The sequence below is a fragment of the Bos mutus genome, unplaced genomic scaffold (assembly GCF_027580195.1).
Source record: "Bos mutus isolate GX-2022 unplaced genomic scaffold, NWIPB_WYAK_1.1 CTG688, whole genome shotgun sequence".
NCBI lineage: Eukaryota > Metazoa > Chordata > Mammalia > Artiodactyla > Bovidae > Bos > Bos mutus.
Genome location: NW_027220167.1, coordinates 1 through 6623, shown reverse-complemented (window position 1 = coordinate 6623; position 6623 = coordinate 1). Strand labels below are relative to the sequence as shown.

At 38.0% G+C, this 6623-nt stretch overlaps 1 pseudogene; it reads left to right on the top strand.

Annotated features, from left to right (window-relative positions):
• The first annotated feature begins 4569 nt into the window (after window positions 1-4569).
• On the top strand, window positions 4570-6227 carry LOC138987121 (heat shock transcription factor, Y-linked-like; annotated as a pseudogene).
• Window positions 6228-6623: the final 396 nt, after the last annotated feature.

The following is a 6623-nucleotide window of genomic DNA, read 5'->3' as shown; positions in this document are numbered from 1 at the left end:
TTTGCTCTTCACAAGTCAAAAATCTCAGGTGGCTGGTTGGAGGACAAGACACAGTCCTAGGTGGCCCATGCCTTATGCAGCTCTCTGGTCTCAACCACACAGTTTGCTACCTGTGCCAGAGCCCACAGCCTCAGGTGTTCCATGTGTCTCTTCAGGGTAGCTGACCCCAGCTGTCATGATCCCGGCCTATGTGAACTGTCCATGAACTCAGGAATTCATCATTAGCAAATTTCAACCAGCTTAGAGCTTGGTAGGGGATGTCTGTAGGACCAAGTTACTAGTAACCTATTTGCTTCTGCCTCTGGCAGTCATATACATTCCTCTCTACCTCCATGGAGGAAAGGGTCTTCAATGGAAGCTGGCTTGGTCTTCTTTGGTATTTTCTAGTTTTCTGGTCTGTGAGTGTGCCATGGTTCACTATGTGGACTTAGAGCCTTCTTGTAGGAAAAGTCCTTTCTAAAATGGCTGTCTCTAGTTTTCCCATGGTTTATGTTCTTTGTCACATTAGCTCCATCAGATTGTCCTCAGGGCACTAAATCCTGGTTCTAACAATACTGTGTTTGATACACCACAGTCTCTCCCAGACCTCATGTATGACTGTGGACAGAAGAATCTGAGTGACTTTTTGGCTAGTAATTGCATTTATTGGCATAATCTGTGTTTTTGTTCTTTTCCCCTGGTTCTGTTTTTTTTTTTTTTTTCCTCCCACTGACACTTTTGAGAGAGGGTTTCCTATCTTGTTTTAATTTTCCTCCTTTTACGACTCCCTCTCCAAGGGTCTCGTTCCCTAAAACCTTTTCTTCATGTCCATCTCTTATTTTGTCCTACCTCCTTTTTAAGAGATGGGTTTTCATTTCTTGGTTTCTAGGGACCATCAACATCGTTCAAGTTGATTTCTGGAAGGTGGTCCATGTGCAGTCGATCCTTTGATGGATTTGTGGAGGAGAAAGTGGACTGTGCCTCCTATTCCTCTAACATTATGAGACCTCCACCATGACCCTGGAAGATCCATTTTATTAACTGAAATCTTGTTGTTATTCAGTCACAAAGCCATGTCTTACTCTCTGTGACCCCTTGGACTGCACACAAGGGCTTTCTGCCCTCTGCATCACCCAGGGTCTGCCTGAAATCATATCCATTGAATGGGTGAAGCTATACAACCTTCTCCTTCGTTCTCACCCATGTCTCCTCCTGATTTCATTGTTTCCTAAGAATCAGTTTTTTTTTTTTTTTTTTTTTTCCAGTGAGTCATTTCTTTGCTCAGGTGGCCAAAGCTTTGAAGACTCATCTTCAGCATCAGTGATTCTAATTCTTCTTCAGAGTTGATTTCCTTTATGTTTGACTGGATTTATGTCCTTGCAATTCAATGGATACACACAAGTCATTCCTAGCAGAGCAGTTTGGTGTTCTCACATCTGTACATGTCTACTGGAAAGACCATAGATGTGACTCAAAGTGCCTCCATTGATCAAGTCATGTCTTCACTTTTTAACATGCTTTCTAAATTTGTGAGAGCTTTTCTTCCAGGAAGAAATTGTCTTCTAATTTTATAGCTTCCATCACCATCTGCAGTGAATTTAGAGCCAAAAGAGGTAATCTGTCACTGCTTCTGTCTTTTTCCACTTCCATTTCCCATGAAAGTGTGGGACCGATGATGTCATGATCTTACTTTGTGTAATACTGAGAAGGAAATGGCAACCCACTCCAGTGTTCTTGCCTGGATAATCCCAGGGATTGGTGAGCCTGGTGGGTTGCCATCTCTGGGGTCACACAGAGTCGGACACAACTGAAGCAACTTAGCAGCAGCAGCAGAGAATTCAAATGTACTGTTTACCCTATGTTTTCCTATGAACACTGAGAATTACTGTATTCTCGTACCTTTGTTTTCCCTCAATGTTTTGAATAAGAAATTGTTTTCTGAGAATATTCTATGATAGTTACTTATTATATATTATACTGCTGGTTTTAAGTTGCCTGTTAGAGCATTTGTGCCATACTTCTGTGACAACTGGGTAAAATATTGCAAAATACACAGCCTATAATATATTTTTCCATTAACATAATATATTGAGACTGTTTTTGTTATCTAGTTAGATTTTCTCTAATGTGGCTACCTCAAAAATACAAAGGAGGACAAGGAACAAGATAAATGATGTGGATGGGGGCAGGAAGCTGAACCCCTGTGGCATGAAGCAAGATAAATTTTGATCATCAGTGATTTCTATTGAAATATTTGTTACCAGAAGTTGAAAGTGATGAAAGAAAACTTTACATACTGAATTATGGAGAAGTAATTTTGATGTACACCTCATATAATTTCAGTGTTCAGCTAGTCAGAAGAGCCTGTCTATGATCTATGCACAATGCCCTTGGCATCTCTTTTAGCCATTAAGTGGGTAGCTGTTATCCTAAATCCAGCTAGTTGACCATTGTGCATGTGGTTCCAACATGTTCCTATGTTATTACAGACTTGAATGTTTAAAATTGTATCCAATGTGGGGAGAACAACAGCTTTCTTCAAACAATATCTCTAAGCAAATGAGAGTAACAATTGTATGGCCTCAAGGTTTCCTCATATGTAAGAACGCCATCTCTTATTACAGAAACAATAGTGGAAGACGAACTAGATTAAAGGAGAGCCTTTCAGCAACAGTATCTAAAGCATTCAGCCAGTAATTTATTAAGCAATGTTGGGCTTCCCAAACAGTTCATTTAAGATCTTGGGAGCAAGCAAAGTGTTTGGCCACCTGAATAATGTTGCCTAAAATTTTATTTTGACATATCCACATACATACCCATGTGTGTATGAGTTTGGGTATAAAAAAATTACATTGACTTTTAATTCCCATTAGGTATAACAACATGGAAAAATTAAAACCCAAATGCAGAATGACTCAAGACTCTACTCAGTTATTGAATATATGTAAGTGGAAATACTTCAAAATATGTTTTATTGGCTACATCTAACATATAAGGACTCTTTTATACCACTCCCCTCTCTCCTTTTAATAAATACCTACCAATTTTCAAAAGTTTGCCCAGGTTTAATGAAAAAATACTCAGATATAGAAAAAATATATATATATTTATATATATATGAGAAGGTGACGGCACCCCACTCCATTACTCTTGCCTGGCCAATCCCATGGATGGAGGAGCCTGGTAGGCTGCAGTCCATGGTGTCACAAATAGATCGGTACAACTGAGTGACTTCCCTTTCACTTTTCACTTTCATGCATTGGAGAAGGACATAGCAACCCACTCGAATGTTCTTGCCTGGAGAATCCTGGGACAGAGGAGCCTGGTGGGCTGCCGTCTGTGGGGTCACACAGAGTTGGACACGTCTGAAGTGACAGCAGATATACCTATTTATATGCATATTTATGTATATAGATATACAAATATCTATATAAAATAGATATGTTTCCATTGCAGAAAATGTTGATACCAACCTTAGATCTCAGAATTATTTCCAACTCCATGCTCCAGGTCAACAGGAAATAGCCAAAGTTGTTGCTGACTCAAACAGTTCAAGAGCTGGGAAGCCTGTAGACCTCCTCATTTTCCAAGAGTAATTTTAATCAGAGAAGCTAGAAAAGCCAGAAATTAAGGAAAATAATCAAGCAACAGAAGATAGTAATGATACTTTCACTTTTAACTTTCATGCATTGGAGAAGGAAATGGCAACCCATTCCAGTGTTCTTCCCTGGAGAATCCCAGAGACAGGGGAGCCTGGTGGGCTGCCGTCTATGGGGTCACACAGAGTCGGACACGACTGAGGTGATGTAGCAGACGTAGCAGAAAGGTCTTTAGTTCCTCCTCAAAGGCCATAGATAACATTCTGAGCAATACACTGTGAACAGTTTTAGAGATGTTAAAGCTCCAACCAGGCTGAAATGTACGTACATAGACCACAGAGTAGTTGGAAGCAGACGGTCGATGATGTTGACTCCCAATATCCTCAGTAACAGGCCATTAGTACAATGCCCCAAAACTGATCACAGGTGTGTGATCAGTCATTAAAATCCTTCCCCCTGAAAGTATTTGTGAATTTGGGTCTTTGAAGCACCAAAGACTGCTAGGAAACCTTGCTCAGTCCTACAATAAACACATGCTTTCACTGTAACTCAGTCAGTTGATTGATTTTACTTCACAGTAGCGAGTAGATCCAAGTTTGCATGGGTAACAGTAATGAATATTAAGAATGTGTGTCTAGAAGGATGATAAATCGCTTTTAGTTCAGATTTCAAGTAGATTTATTGATATGATTTTTCTGTGTAAAAATTCTTTAGGAATGAGGTTTTGCAGCCTTCATGGCTTTGGTTAGTATTTCTGTAAGCAGTGTGTATTTTAAGTTGATGCTGAAGTAAGCACTGGTTGAACATTATCCTTCAATTGCTCGAAGACCAGTGACTTTGTGATGTCACAGTTACCCTTCAATTGCTAGGTGACTTTGAGGACCTCTGTGATGGTCTAGAGAGGTCTGTAGGCCAGCCAAGCAGCATTTGAAGTTGCAGTGTGTAAAATCAGACAAATGAGAAAAATATCTGAAGAAAGACTTTCTTTGAGATGGCACATATTTCTTCAGAAATTCAAGATGGGACTCCTAAGGATGAATCAACTGGTTCAGAAACCTCCGTTAGATCTTCTTTGTATGATTATACACTTACTAGGGACTCAGTTTTGAGATCTATGATTGAAGAATATGCTTTTCAGGCTTTGTCTGAGGATCTTGTGATAAAAAAAGCTATGCTACACAAATTCTGTCTCTGAAACAGATGAGCTGAATGATTTTCTTTCACATTTCCACAAAACTTTGGAGTATAGTTGCAAATGATCAGCTGGAATCTATTAGGTAGGATGAGAGTGGTGTATGTATAGTGATCAGTGAAGAACTTTTTAAAAAGGTCTTGAAAAGAAAGGAGCCTTTCAGAATATTTGAAACCAACAGTATGAAAAGTTTAGTTTGACAGCTTAACCTTTATGGGTTTAATAAAAAGCAACAAACTTTTCAAAGATCTGCTTCACAAGCTGACTTTCTGGAAGAAAACATCTCTCTTTTGAGCAAGGTATTCCAAAAATTTCACTTATTAGCAATACATAAGATTAAATCATGTGACCTAGAAAGCATGTTCACATATGTAGCTAAAACGAATTTGAAATTGAGATAGTAAATTAAAAAAAAAAAGTTTTATGTTTTGAAGTTGAGAACAGCTGGAGGTTAAAATATTGGATGTTTAAAAAACTTTCCTAGCAATGTGAAACCAGATACAAGTCCTGAAGCCACTTAAAGTGGTATTTACTGTATATATACAACATATTTTTAGTTGAGCATAATTGCTTTTAACATATTACCTGTTAAAACTACTAATGGAGGTGTTTTATTTGATGCTATTTAATTGGTGTCATTAAAGGAATAATTTTTTATAGCTTAGCTTTGATTGTCAGTTTTACCTTGGTTTATAAAGAAACTAAATAAGTTTTTCTTTGATTTTAGTTACAGACCTACTATAAATCAAATTCCAAACAGGCCATCCCCAACTTTTAGTAAGAACGCAAAGAAGACTTGGGATTAACAATGTGTCTCTAATATCTTCATTAGTTCAAGATAACAAGACGTATGTTAAAGCAAGGGTCAACAAAGATGATCATAACTCTGACTTTCTTCGAGAAACGAGTGGAGAGAGTGCATTTTCAGCCTCCAGAACTTTAAATGTGCCATACATACCAAAGCCTCATAGCAGCCAGATATTTGCTAATACAAGCGCTGTAAGTCCATGTGACTTACCTTCCCCATCACCAATATCACTTAGACAAACAGACCAGATTGTAGTAGATCAACCTGCTGTTTTTAAAACACTGAGCATTTTTAATTGGCACTCACATAGCAGCTACACTCAGGTAAATGGCAATGTTGAGGACTTTGCTACTACAACTACATGTATTCTCAGAACCACATTGTATCTCCATTACAAAGCAGTTATTCCGGACTGATGGTGGAATCTTCTAAATTTCCAGTCACATATAGCAATATGTCAGCCCATGACAGCCCTTTTCCTATCCTGCAAGAGACAGGCAACTCATGGTCCTCAATGCCAATGATCGCTTATACATCTGCCTCCTCTCTTTCAAGTCAACTGATCAACAATCATCATCAGATGAAAACTATGCTAATTAAAACTGACCTATCAAATAAGTGTCAGATTATGGAGCCTAAAGAAGATTGAACTTTATATTGGGAGATGTCAACAAATACCTAAAATTCTTGCATTTCAACAATAAATTTACATATTCATCTTCATAGTTTCATTTTCTATTTTCAAACAATGAAGAGTAAAATTATGCTTTAGTTCAAATGGCTGGCTATTTTACTGCATGGTTTTATAAACTCTACAGTTCAAGACAAAATTTGTTATGCATCCTAGGTAAATGACACCTGATCTAATGTTTGTAAGCAAAAAAAAAAAAAAAAAAAAAAAAAGAGAGAACCAAGGGAAAATAGATAATGGATGTAAAGTGATTTCTGAAATCATCCCTGCTGAAATGAATGGGTGGCTCAATTAGGATGGCATGGGTGAAGGAAGAGATGCAAATAAAATCAGAAAAATGGAAATACACAGGAT